The sequence below is a fragment of the Gracilinanus agilis genome, chromosome 1 (genome assembly GCF_016433145.1).
Source record: "Gracilinanus agilis isolate LMUSP501 chromosome 1, AgileGrace, whole genome shotgun sequence".
NCBI lineage: Eukaryota > Metazoa > Chordata > Mammalia > Didelphimorphia > Didelphidae > Gracilinanus > Gracilinanus agilis.
This window is the reverse complement of record NC_058130.1, coordinates 150598792-150613873: the sequence shown is the minus strand read 5'-3', so window position 1 is coordinate 150613873 and position 15082 is coordinate 150598792. Positions and strand designations below refer to the sequence as shown.

Sequence of the window (15082 nt, the reverse complement as noted above, 5' to 3'; positions counted from 1 at the left end):
AAAGAAACTGGATCCCTATAGATCCCACTGGAAGGTTCTGGGTTCAACTTTCAGGGAACATATTTTAGGACACTTTTCACAGAAAATCAAGAGAGATCATGAAAGAATTTACTTGATTCAATTACATAGCTCTATCTTTGTAGTGTGTTCAGTTTAATCAGTAATTGCCAAGCACTTGCTAGATATTGGGGTTAGAAAGGCAAAAACAAAACAAAACATTCTCTATTCTTAAGAAACCTATATCCTACTGAAGGTTCCAACCTGGTGATTGGAAGAACAGTGCTGCCTTCAAAAGAAACAGGAAGGGTAGGTGGAAGTATCAAGTTAGAAGGATGATAATGAGTTCTCCTTTGAAATTTGAAATGTCTAAGGGATATTCAAGTGGAAATTTCCAGTAAGCAGTGGGTGGTGAGGGACTAGAGTTTGGGAGAAATTAGGGCTGAATATGTAGATTATAGATTTGGCAGTAGAGCACAGTGCCTGGACTGTTAGACTTGGAATCAGGACAGCTTACATTTGAATCCAAGTTCATCCACTTACTGACTGAATGACTCAACCTGAGGCTCAGTTTCTTATCTATAAGATCAGAATAATAATTGCAGTAACTTCATAGAGTTGTTAGAATCAAATAAGATAATGTATAGAAAGTTTTTCAAACTTCAAAGCACTAAAGAAATTATAAGTATGATCTGCATAGAGATGAAAACTGAACCCCTAGCCTAGGATCTACGAGGGTTCTGGACAAAACCCTGGAGTATACCCATACACAGGAAGTAGATCCTGATCCAGAATAAGAGATTAAGAGCTGCTAGACAAGTGAGAAGAGTACCAGGAGCAATGTTACAAACATATAGATAGAACAGAATATCCAGGAGCAAGAAATCAGCCACAAATGCTTCATCATGGTTAAGAAGGATAAGAAAAGTGTGACTTGATTTAGCAACTAAGAAATCTTGGAGATACCAATTTCAGTGGGATGGCAGTGTTAGAAGTCAGACTGTGAGGAGTTGAAAAAATGAGTGGAATGTGATGAAGTAGAGGCAACAGCCTTTTTTCCTAGGAGTTTTTCTAGGAAGGGGAGATAAAGAATGATTTCCCAAGGGGATAGCAGGGTCAAGTGAAGCTTTCAAAGAATGGGGGAAATCTGAGCATGTCTGTACTTAAGGAAGAAGCCAATGGATAAAGAGAGATTGAAGATTATAAAGAGAGGGGATCTGTATAGTCCCTTTCAGTTCTCATTCTATGGTCCTATGATTTAGAAAGAGAAAATTCCTGGTGGAGAAAAGAAGAGATGAGATCGAGTAGATAAACAGAAGAATGACTCTAGAAAAAGAGAAGGCCCACAACTTCCTGTCACAAAACTAGAAAGAATGAAAGATAAATCTGAAAGGTTCCAAGGTGTAGATCTGGGGACAAGAGAGAGCAAAAAATGGATGCCCCCATTTCTTTGATTTAATTCAATGAACACTAGAAGTTCAGTTCAATGTACTCTGATAGCTATAAAAGATGAACAAGATGTAAAATTGATTACAGAGTCTATATAGGTAAGAATAAATAATTTCTTGATACTCTGCAATGCCTATCACAGGGGCTTAATAAATATTTAATGATTTGAAATGCTTATAGATTAATCAGATAAAACTGAAGAGGTCCTAAGAAAAGATTTTTTGCCATAAGGGTTTTTAATTTGTCCCAAGTAAAGAAACCTAGCCTTTCCACATGATCAACTTTAATGAATTGTATTACTATAATTCCCTTAGGATAAACATAAAGTACCATCTACTCTATCTTTAATTTTAATTTTAATTTTATTTATTTTTAAACCCTTAACTTCTGTGTATTGGCTCCTAGGTGGAAGAGTGGTAACGGTGGGCAATGGGGGTCAAGTAACTTGCCCAGGGTCACACAGCTGGGAAGTGTCTGAGGCTGGATTTGAACCTAGGACCTCCCTTCTCTAGGCTTGACTCTCAATCCACTGAGCTACCCAGCTGCCCCTTACTCTATCTTTAAAAAGAGAAATCCCCCATTATCCCCAAACAAACTAATCACCTTATTGAGCCTTCTTTCAAAATCTATGTCTTATACCTTAAGGAGGTAAAGGACAAAAAGAAGTATCCCACAAATACCAAAAGCTCATAGCAGGACTCTTCAGGGCAACAAAGAAGTAGAAGCAAAGTAGATGCTCATTAACTGGGGAATGGTTAAACAAATAGTGGGACATAAATGTGAGAACTGATGATTGTGAAGAAGTCACAAATACATGGGAAGACTTAAATGAATTGAGTGAAAAACTAAGAAAACAACATATATCGCTGAAACAATGTAAATGTAAAGAACAAAAAAAAATGAAATTGAATATCAAGTTTGTTCCCGGCAAGGAGATATGAAAATGTACCTCCCTCCTTTCTTGAAGAGCTAGAAAACTATAGGTATGAACCACTGCACAGGAAAGCAGGATGGAATATATTTAGAAAATAAGGTGTTATGAAAATAAAATGTATCGATAATTTTAATATGAGAAATTAAATTTTACAAAATGGTTATATGCTTTTTTAAAAACCCTTTCCTCTTCAGTATATAGCAGAATTGAATTTCCCAATATGTGCAGGGGAGATTTACAAATCATATTATACACATTATTTAATTTGATCCTCACAACATCTTTTTGAAATATTCTATTATTGTCCCCATTTTAGAGATGAGGAAACAGGCTGAGAGAGGTTAAATGATTTACCCAGGGTCACATAGCTGAGGTCTGAAGCAAGATTCTAACTCGGGTCTTCCTGACTCCAAGTCTAATGCTTATTCCACCCTGCTAGACTGAGTTGACAACAACTTAAGGCTATTTTCAGAAATGACCTAGCTTCATAGAAGACAGAAAATAGTTCTTGTGTAATTGATACTTTTTGGAAATCCATATACAACTGCCAAAATAAAAATAAACAAGAAGGGTCCCAGGGCATATATAATCTCCTTTATGGTAGCAATAAGACCATACATTATTACTTCTTTTTCATCTATATCTAAAAGCTTGATACAAATTAGGTAAATCAGAAACATATCTTCCTGCACTAAACAAGAAGGCAAATATTATTGTTTAAATTGATAACATGATTTTATTATTTTTGACTTCGAGCAATCTCTTCTGTTTGGCACCTAGAGCCCTTCAAAAACTGGCTCCATGCTATCTTTCTGGAAAGAGAGAGATTTGGAATCAGGAAAAGCTGGGTTCAAAAGTTCCTCAGCTTAACTACAGCTGTGTGGTTCTGGAGAAGCCATTCTCTCAGCCTCAGTTCTCTTGTTTGTAAAACTGAATACACTGATTCTGGCTTCACTATATCATGGGTTTGTTTGTTTTTTAATCTAGTTCTGTATCGGGAGTTATATTTATCGCAGCATACTATTGGCTGATGGAATGAAAGGTGACCAACCAAAGCACTACTTCGGGGATTTTCACCTATCGTGGGGGTCTCTGGAATGTAATTCCCGTGATAGGTGAAGGATCACTGCAATAGCAGTATCATATAAATGTTAATTATTATTTTCCCTCACACTCTATGTTTTACCTAAACTGGCCTACTTACGTGGTGTGCATCTTCCACGTCTGTAACTGCACATAAGCTGCCTATCTAACAGAATCTCTAAGTTTCTTTGAAGTATAGCTCCTTCACAAAGGTTGGTAAGTACCATCTCCTACACAAAGCTTTTCTTGGTTCCTCCAGTTAACAAATTAATTCTTCCCCTACTCTAAAATTACTTTGTATTTACTACATATATACTTTGTACTCGGTTATCTTTGTATATGTTTCCCTTTCGTTTGGTTGTTTTCAATCCACAATTCTTGGTATGTAGAAGATACTAAATAAATGCAGACCACTAACTGCCTTTCTGCCCTGGGACTCTACTCTTCTCACTGGTGACTGCTTTTCCCAGAGCATTATTTCAGGAAAGCTTGTCATCACTCAGAGGGATCATCAGAATCTTGAAAGACTAACATTAATCTGAAAAGTAGTGTCAGACTTGGCAAGTTCTATCTCTTTTTAGCTAGTTTGATTTCAGAATTTCTTGCATTTCAAGGCATAAGAACTATTGTGCCAGTGGTCTGAGTTAATAATTAGGATTCTGAAGTCTAAAGGAAAATCCATTGCCACAGGCAAAGATATTCTGCATGCTGAAATCTTTACAATTATGCAAAATGAGCTTTGTATGACAGTTGCAACTGGAGGATTCCTATACTCAGAACCAATTGTTTACCCTGAAAGCCAACTCTACTTTCACACCGATGCTTATACATAGAAGAACTCATTTATATATAACCATGGGGAGGTCTTGTACTCATGCCTTGATGAATTATAGTCAAGGTACATTAAGGTATTCAAGACACTGCATTAGGTCATTTAAAATTTCTAGAGGTCATGGTTTTGATGTCATATTACCCTACCATACAAGTATGAGACCTGCCCTGAGTCAAGTACTAGGGAGGAAAAGCTATTGGATATATCTACAGCTCCTAATCAGTTCTTAGGGACTGAAATATTCATTGTCATAGCTTTGTACCAAATCTACCCATGTCCAGAACACCACAGTGGTGGCATTGCTTTCTCCACAGACTCTGAGTCTCTACAGTCCTATAGGTTGTTTTGCTGCTAGTATATTACAAATTTCACTAGCCCATATCAATCCTGATCAATCCTTTCATTCACCAGTTCTTTGTTCATCTCCAGTGCTTGAATGTCAGGCAAAGTTCATGATGAAAGGAAGATTCTAGAATCCTAGAATTAAATTAAATTAAGTTAAATGGAAGAGCCAGAGACAGAATGGCCATGCCTTATAATTCAATGGAAATGCCAACACTTGATACAGAGCCCAAAACATCCTGGGCCTGAGGCATAGTGATGCTCTGCAGCTGTGCTTCAAGGCTGAGGAAGGGAGAGGCTTACTACCTGTATTTAAAAAGTGTCATCCCATTGGGATACCAAGCAAACCAATCCCATAATGCCTTGAACTGCTTTTTCAGTTTGTGAACTAGAATGTCAACATTTGGCCTTTAATCTCTTGCTTTAGTCTTCTTGGTGTTCGATCAGGCCTCTATCGACTACCATGTCTAATATCTCCTGTTGATAAACCCCATTCTTTAGTCACTTCCCACTTTGGATCTGCCTTACTTATTAGGCAAACACTAGCTGGGCAGGACAGATGGAACTGGAGGGTAGACACTGCTGGAAAAAGAAATGAATTATATCAAATATATCAAAGCAAAGTTGACTGCATTTTTAAAGTATTCGCCAATATCTTAAGATAGATATCCTATCTATCAGGCCAACTCCTTTAGCTATTTATAGATGCATTTCATAGCAAGTGGCCTTGATGATACAATGTTATACGGTTTTGCTTAAAATTAAGTGTTCTCTAGGGGATATGAAAAGGTTTTTTTATGAGTAAAAAAATAGTTAACTGGTAATTCTTATCATAAGAAATGTTTAGGCAAAAGAATTCTTCTTAGCTAATAGTTCTTAACTATAGGGTTCTAATCAAGTAGAAAGAGGTATATCCTGACATTATTTTTTTAATTTAAATACTTTATTTTTTTAGAAAAATTTTCCATGGTTACATGATTCTTGTTTTTACTTTCCCCTTCACTACCACCCCCATATCCAATGCACATTTCCACTGGTTTTAACATGATATCCTGACATTATTAATCGAATCTATAAAAATACATTAGCTTAAACAATGTCACAATTTAGTTGTTTTCAATTTTGATTTTAAGTAAAAGAAGATAATGTTTCCATATATACAGTAGAACACAAAAAGATTATAAGCGTTCACTTTAATAATTTAAAACAGCATCAAGATTTTTAGGATACTGTCTATATGAAATCCTAAATCTCCATATAAAAATACAAATCTCCATAGTCATTTCTATAAGAAAAATGTTTTGTGCACAAATTCTAAGTAAAAAGCATGATGCTAATATCATGGAGTACTTGCTTATATCATCACTAACTGATCTGCAGCTTAACTGGTTTAAGATTATAGTCAAGGTTTTAGTGTTGGAATGAGCTTTATTTATAATGATACCACTGTAAAAAATGACAATAGTTGTAACATTATGTGCTTGTTACAAATGCTTGAAAAGATATCAAGTTTTTTCTTCTTTTAAAAATAATAGCTCTAGAGCTAAAGGAAATGACCCCAGCTGAAAAAAGGTTGGCTGGTATGGGTGGGAATACAAGCCTAGTTCTGGAATCACCAGCTATTTCATTTTTAAAAAAACATTTATTAAGTGACACAACAAAGATGAATAATCTTAGAATAACAACTTGTACCATTGTGACTGGTTGTTAAAGTATAAAGCTTACACTTCAACCAACAATAGAGAATATCTGCTTTATAAGAACTTAAGTGAGTTTGATCATGAAATGACTGCAAAGGCTCTGATATTAAAAATAGTCCGATAGTCATGGTAATTATCCATTCATTTAGCTTTTTAAATTCTACAGCACAGAGAGTGAAGTACCCAGACATTTCTCACATACTATCCACAGAAAATTTCTTATTTCTCTCTTTACCTAGATAAATGTAATGCCATATCTTTTACTTTTATACAAGGTCAGTAAAAATCTTTATGCATTTACAAAGATCTTGAGGGGAAGAGGCAAAACTAGTTGAGAAAAAATTACTGGTTACACAACATCCCTCATATAAAGCATGCTTGCTAATTAGTTTGACATAGTACAATATTTAGCTAATGAAATTCTTTATGTTGCTTTCCCCTTGTAATTATCAATGCCTATTAATGCCTACCATCTACCTCTCTATTGGTTTTTGGGTAACCCTCAATATGAATTACTGGACACTAGGGTATCCTGTCTCATAGCCATATAGAGGTGCCAGAATGTTTGTAAATGAAAAGATATTGATAGGCATCAAGCACAGGAATCCTCGGAACTTCCCAAATGAAAACCATAATCACTCAAAATAATTCATTCTAATTTTCTATATAGGAAAAACCAACCATATAAATAATGTTTATTTACTGGACTATGACACAGAGTTGAATGGTCACCCCACAGATTTCCTTCTATACATCTTGGGCACTGTGGATAAGCAATGAACCAGGTCCAGAACTAAAAAGAAGGAAAAAAGGAGGTTGAACTGCTTAGGGAAATTATTATTACTGGTCTAAGATTCTTCCTGAAAAATAGAAAAGGCCCATAAAAAAACCATTTTTCTAATGATACTTTGGATTATGAATCTAAGAAAATAAGACTGAAGACACAGAGGCCAAGATGCTTAAGTTTTCTCAACTTTCCTTCTCTCTATTTAAGAGAAAAAAGTATCCCTTCTTTCCCAAACTAATTTCTAGCTCCCCAATCTCATTTTGACTCCTGCAATATTTATTAGCCATCTACTGTATATACAGGTAACTGTAAAGAAGAATTCTTTTGTGCCTCTTCCAGGGCTTTACCTCCTTCTCTCTGGCATATTAAGTATCTCCTCAGTCACCAGCAATTTCTTTCCCTCTTCTTTCCCTTTACTATGCTACTAATTATAAGGCATATGGAGAATATTTTCCTTGATCTGTGGTTGTACTGCATCACTCTCTTCCATCCTTTTTACATAAAAGAGAGTACATAATATCTGACAAATGAAGTCTGATCCGCCAAAACTAATTCCCACAGCAGACTTTCTTATTTCTGTTAGGGGTTTTCAGACTTAAAAAACATGAATCAATTGAGATAACATATGTAAAGCACTTTGCAAACCTAAATTGCTACATAAGTACTTGATATTATTAAAACTCTGGCATCACACATTCACATATGACATCACTCACTAATCACTTATTCCTGTTAAGTCTTTTTTAAAATTTTTATATCTTGAATCTGTCCCTCTCTCTCCATCCTAAAAACTTATGTAAAAGCAAAGTGTTTACCCAAGGTCAACCATGGTTAATCGGTTTTTTAAAACCACTTTTAGCATGAATTCTTACCAAAAGATCTTTGAAAGTCTGAATAAGTCATTAATTCTCCTTGTCCACATACTTATTCATCATTTTCAAAGAAACTTTAAAAATTAGAGTGGTATTATTTTCCCTTTCAGAAACCACGTTAATCTTACCCAACTGATTATCCCAGAATCAAAGAATATTAAATTAGAAGGTAATGCAGAGATTATCTAGCCCTGCCTGCTTCACAATTTGGGGATGGTGTCTTTCAAGGAATGAACATCTATAATAGGTAGTCAACCAGTCTCTGCTTGTACATTTCCAATATTGAGAAGCTTACTACTAGGTGAGGCAGCACAATTCATTATTAAATAGCTCTGATTGTTAAAAATGTCAAATTTGTGTTAAAAACACACACATATTCTCTATATTTCAGTAAGTCCTAGTTTTGTGTTGTAAAAGAATAGATAGAAAGTAATTTCTTTTACATGACAGCTCACATTTAGTCCACTTCTCTCAACTTGTCCCTGATAACATTGTTCCAGAGCCCTCAACATCTTGGTTGCATTCCAAATTCAACAGAGTTTGCTGATGACCCTCCTGAAAGTATAAAACCCATCATGCTCAGTACTTGGAACAGATTTAATAAATTTTCACTGAATTGAATTGAAATAGCCTAAGATTATATTACTATTTTTTTAGACAAGAGACCCTAAAGATCCTTCTGTCCAATCCCTCCCCCCCTTTTTTTGTTTTTTTTTTTTTAATCCTTAACTTCTGTGTATTGGCTCCTTGGTGGAAGAGTGGTAAGGGTGGGCAATGGGGGTCAAGTGACTTGCCCAGGGTCACACAGCTGGGAAGTGTCTGAGGCCAGATTTGAACCTAGGACCTCCTATCTCTAGGCCTGACTCTCAATCCACTGAGCTACCCAGCTGTCCCCTATATTACTTTTATTTTTAAATTCTTACCTTCTGTCTTAGAATTGATACTAAGTATCAGTTTAAGGCAGAGGAGTGGTAAGAGTTAGGTATTTGGGATTTGGTGACTTGTCCAGAGTCACACAGCTAAAAAGTATCTGAGGCAAGATTTGAACCCAGGATCTCCTGTCTCCAGTACTGGATCTCTATCCAGTGAGATATATATATATACACACACACATTTTTTTAACTGATTACATGTAATAACAAATTTCCACACAAGTTTTCCTAAGTTATATGATTGAACTTATCACCCTCTCTCCTGTCTCTTCCCTCTCCCATGCTGGCAGGTGATTTGATCTGGGTTATGCATGTATTACCATGGAAAATATATTTCCATATTGCCCACTTTTGTGAGTAATCTCATAAAACCAAAGTCCCCCAAACATGAATCCAAATAAAAAAGCTTTTATCTGCACTCTGACTCCAAAAGTTCTTTCTCTGGAAGAGGATAGCAGTCTTTGTCATAAGTACCTTAGAATTGCCCTGGATCATTGTACTGCTGAGCAAGTGGCTGAGTCTATCACAGATGATAATTCCACAATATTGCTGTTACAATATACAGTGTTTTCCTGGTTCTGCTTATTTCATTCTGCATCATTGTCTTTCCAGATCTTTCTGAAATCATCCTATTCATCATTCTTTAACTTACAATTAGTTTTTAATAGGCAATTGCCTTAAACTTTTGACTCACATTAAACTTGTACAAAATCAGAAAAAACTCTTGGGTCTTTCCCCACATGAATTGCTATTAATATAATAGATGACAAAAATCAGCATTCACAGGATCATAGAGTTGGAAGGGACCTTAGAGATCATCTAGTCCAAGAGTCAGTAAACTGTGGTCTGTGGACCAAATCTGGTCCCATTCCCTGTTTGGGTATGATCTGCCAGTTGAGTGATTTTTACATTTTAAAATATAACACTTTATTAAAAATTATTAGAAAAACATTCTTACCTCATGACCACACCAAAAAAAATCAGTGGCCAACCCCTGATTTAGGAGAACTCTCTCATATTGCAGAGAAGGAAACTGAGACCCAGAACAGTAAAGTAACTGGCCCCAAATCAAGCTGCAGAAACATAGAACCCAAATTCTCTGACTCCAAATTTAGCATTCTTCAAAATAATCTTAAAAATATCAAAACTGGGTCAAAACTTCAAAGATTAAATATCAGAGACTAAAAACTAGTTTCAAAAAATCAATTGCAAAAATACAGGAGAGTTTGAAGAGAATTTTTGTTTAACAGTAGCCCATGTTAAATTTATCTGGGCTTTTTAGTTGATCACAGTTCAATATTGGCCAACAGTCTGATGTTGCTACTTTTAAAAAAGCCATCTTAGTGTTCAGAGCATAGGAAGCAATATGCTCACTATACTCTGCACTGATCAAGCAATATATAAAATATTAAGTTTAATTCTGGACACTACATTTTAAGAGAAACATTGACATACTTGACTTAATTCTGGAAAGGTGATATGAAAGGTCAAATATGTGAAAGAATAAGGATATCTGGCTTGAGGAAGAGATGCCAAAAAAATAAAGGAAAAACCTTTCATAGTGTCTTCCTATTCATGGTAATGATAAGAATGTTATGAAAATACTTGGCATTTATGAAAAGTAGCATGGTTTAAGGAATTTATTTGCCCAGTATGAGAGGCAGGATTTGAACACAAGTTTTCCTGATTTCTTGGTGGCCCCTTTATCCATTATGCCATACTGTTTCTCACAGGGTAGGTATTCAATAAATACCTGCTAAATAAATAGCTAGCTACCTTCAAATATCTGAAGGATTGTCATTAAGAAGGGAAGATTTATTCAGTGTTGCTCCAAAGGCAAAATTGGCAACAAGGGTGAAGGTTATAGGAAGGTAGGATAAGACTTTTCTATGAATTAGAGCTGTTCAACAATGAAAAAAGCTACCCTAAAAATTAGCAGCAAGCCACTCCAATATCTTTGACAAGAAAACCACATGGTCAGTATGATCTATGGGGTCATGAAGAGTTGGATATAACTGAATGACTGAACAACAACAAATAATTAGTGAGCCTATGAAGGCTAGAAAACCAACTGTTAGGAATGCTACAGAAAAGATTCCTACTTTAGAGGGAGAGAGATTGGATCATATAACCCTCTGAGAATACCTCCAACTTTAAGTTTCTGCATTTTAAAATTTCTATGCATTCAAGGCTATATATATATATATATATACACACATATATATATACACACATTTTTATTTATTTTTACTTATTTTTTTACCTCAAAGGTGCCTTCTAGATTAAATTTTTTTGATTAAGAAAATTTTTCCATGGTTACATGATTCATGTTCTTTCCCTCCCCTCCTTCTACTCCCTCCCACAACCAATGTGCAATTCCACTGGGTTTTACATTTGTCATTGATCAAGACCTATTTCCATATTATTAATATTTGCACTAGGTTGACCATTTAGAGTCTACATCCTCAATATCCCCATTGAACCACATGATCAAAAAGTTGTTTTTCTTTTGTGTTTCTACTTCCACAGTTCTTTATCTGGATGTGGATAGTGTTCTTTCTCATAGATCCCTCAGAAATGTCTTATATCATTTCACTGCTGCTAGTAAAGAAGTCCATATATTTGATTGTGTCACAGTGTATCTGTCTCTGTGTATAAGGTTCTCCTGGTTCTGCTTCTTTAATTCTGCATCAATTCCTGGAGATCATTTCAGTTCACATGGAATTCCTCCAGTTCATTATTCCTTTTAGCACAATAGTATTCCATCACCAGCAGATAACACAATTTGTTTAGCCATTCCCCAGTTGAAGGGCATCTCTTCGTTTCCCATTTTTTTTTCCATCACAAAGAGTGCAGCTATAAATATTTTTGTACAAGTCTTTTTTCTTATTATCTCTTTGGGGTATAAACCCAGCAGTGGTATGGCTGGATGAAAGGGTAGACAGTCTTTTTAAAGCCCTTTGGGTTTGTGTATATACTCTTGCAAAATGCTTACCAACCAACATCACTTATATTAATCAAAGTGATATATAAATATGATTTATATAATATCCTATTATTATTGTTAGAAATAATAGAAACAATAACATACTAACCAGCCAGGTCTCAAGTAGGAAAAGGGTGAGAGTGGTGGTAGGGTTTGAGGCTGATGGGATTTCTTGAATTTGGGAGTTCTAAGCTGCTACAATTGGGCTAAAACCAATTGTTATCTACCCTAAGCCTGGTACTAATATAGTGAACTGGGAGCTAAGGGGTAGCAATCTAAGGAGAGTTTGGCCCAGCCCAGATTGGAAAAATAGAGCAAGTTAAAGCTTCTGTACCTGTAAGTATGTGGGCCTAGGTCTGTGAGTAGTTGCTGCACTTACAATAGAAGTAAGAGAGGGAGACTCAGTTTCAAAATAATAATGATGATAACAATAATACATATAAACACACTAATCAAAACTCCACTGTAATGTCAGAAAACTCAGTAGAAATATTTGACTAAGCACTCAACCCAAACTAGATCACCACTTTATTGCTTTATAAATCAACTGGAAACAGTGGAAAGTCTATTTGTAGGAAGGTTTCTCTATATTCTGAACCTACAGGTACACTAGCATTCCCCAAATATCCAATATGGTAGATAAAAAAGTACTGACCTTGGAGGAAGAAAACTTGGGTTCAAATTTGACTCTCCCACTTATTACTTATCTGCTATTTGTCCTCTCTGGGTCTCCAGAAAGTCTCCAGGTTGGACTATATTTTTTAAAGTCACTTCCAATTCTCAGTCCTAAAATCTTAGTCTTAGGGCATGGTCAGTTGACTACTTCCTATGCCTAGTAGTAGTCTTTCTAAGGCTCTCATCCCATTTAATAATAATGCTTCAGCTTGGGGTAGAGGGTTGTGAGGAGGTGAAAATGTTACAAAGGTGCTTGGTTTTACTTTTGTTCTTGCAACTCTGTCCCCTTCTAGTGCTGAGTTCATTTTTTCTTCCAAGATAAAGGAAAAGAGAACATAAAAACCCTTCCAATTTAAAGTTCCTTCTTTTTTTGCTTTTCAGGAGCTAGGTCTACAGTTGCTTGAGCCACAATAGCATCAATGTTCATCTTTGTCCCTTTTTTCATGCCACAACTCTCTCTCCCTACTGTGTTCAGTTAGTGCCTGTATTATCTATCTTCTACTAGTTCCACTTTTCTCAGTTCTGCATCAGTGTTTCTATTTCTTATTACAGTCTCAAGTCTCTGTAAAGACTTATTTTAAGTCTAAATTTTGGCTATCCTGGAACATATCTCCATTTTATAACATTGTTGCTGTAGCACTAACTGCCTTCTGTAATGTTTTGCCTAGTGTCCTACTTTCATGGAATCAATCCATGTCATTGGGGTGGGGTATGCCTGTACCAACTTGTTCCAAGTCTTGTTTCTCCAACGGTACTGCTGCTCTTGCTGCTAAGCATCTCCAGGCTATAACCCTTCTTATATGGGATGCTATATTTAATTTTCCTTAAATATTTAATTTTATCAAATCACCTCCCTGCTATTATTAGCTACATTATCATTACGTACAGTAGCCACTATTTTTTCTGCCAAATACACTCAACCAACAAGTCCTCCTTTTCATTCCAATTGAATATAATGAAGTCAATAGTTTATGAACAGGAAAGGTTAATGGGGGTTGGGGAGGAAGAATAGAGAGAAAATAGTAAGAACTGGAAGAAGATAAATTTTAAGATTTCAAGACTGGAGTTAGTGATAAAAGGAGGTGAAAGAATGGTGATATCAAGGATAGCAAGTTTAAAATATTAATGGAACGTTCTAGTACACTAAAAGGACAGCGTGAAAAGTCTAGGCTAAAGATGTAAATTAAGGAGAAATAATGGTATTTGGTATCAACTAAGATGCAAGGTGAAAGGATAGGAATACCACTACAGTAAGTTTAAAATGTCAAAGGGAATCCAAGTAGAGTAAAAAGACAGTGTGAAAGGGATAGGCTGATGATGTAATTAAAGAGAAAAGTATTTGGTATCTACTAAGTAAGCAGATGCAGTTTTGCTAAATTCCCTAAGGAACAGAGTGTAGGTTCAGAAGAGAAAGAACCAAGACTCTTCCTTCTGAGTTCAAAGGGAAAGTTTATGAGTTGAAAGAAGGAAAAGAAAGGAAAGAAGGGAGGGGGGCGGTCGGGGAAATCTGAGAATGGAGACTGCAGTACAACCTCTAGAAAGCTAAAAGTCTAAAGAGTTTCAATAAACAAGGAATGTCAACACTAGCAAAGGCAGTAGTGAGGTCAAGACAGCTGATTATGTATGGGACTTGGCCAAGAAGAAGTTATTAATGACTGGGGGCAACAGTTTCAAAGCCATAGTGAGGATGATAGGCAAACTGCAGAGAATTAAGGAAAAAACAAGTAGTGAATAAGAGGAATGGGTTGACAGTACCTTCTTTGGTAATGTTTATAAAATGCTCTGAAACTTTTTTCAAGACCAGATATGATAATAAAAGTTTGGACAGACACACACAGAATTGAATTATTCTGAAATATTCAGAATCCATAAACAACTGACAAGGAAATATGGGTTTTTTCAATAAGCAAAAAAGTGTAATGAGAATGTTTAAATATGAATTTTTAACATATTTACCCAAGTAACAAAGAGGTAGGCAAAATGTGGTTTCTTCCTGCCCATCCCACTCCACACTTTGCCCTCCCTTTAGCTTATTATGTAAATTTTCTTTTTAAAATCTAAACAACCAGTGAGGTGACCCCGAAATATATTTCCACTTTAAGAAGGCACCTTAAACATACTAACACATACGCTCCCCTTTCTAAGGAATATACATTTATTTCAAGATGTAGTGCATCTATCAGGATGATTACCATCTTTGGCTCGCGGTTTGCTGCTTGCCCTCTGGGCACACAAAGAGAAAGACAGAACTAACAAGATTTCACCACTTTCACTAAGTCTGGACAGCAGATCCCGGAGCCCCAGGCTTCCACCGCGCGCCCCCCCCCCCCACCTCGCACCTCCCTCCCTTCCGCTGCCGCCCGTGGCCCCCAGTGCGCCCAGCAGCCCCGGCTGCTGGGGCTTCGTGCCTCCCAGTCTCGCGCACTCAGGAGATCCAGAGGAAACTTTAGGGCTCAGCGTCCCCACCGCCCACAGGACACCGCCCCCCCCCCC

General features: G+C 36.3%; 1 protein-coding gene across 1 annotated transcript in view; it reads right to left on the bottom strand.

The window, feature by feature from the left end:
- CTNNAL1 (catenin alpha like 1) overlaps nucleotides 1–15082 on the bottom strand; it is a 108608-nt gene that overhangs the window by 88227 nt on the left and 5299 nt on the right. The window lies entirely within an intron of this gene.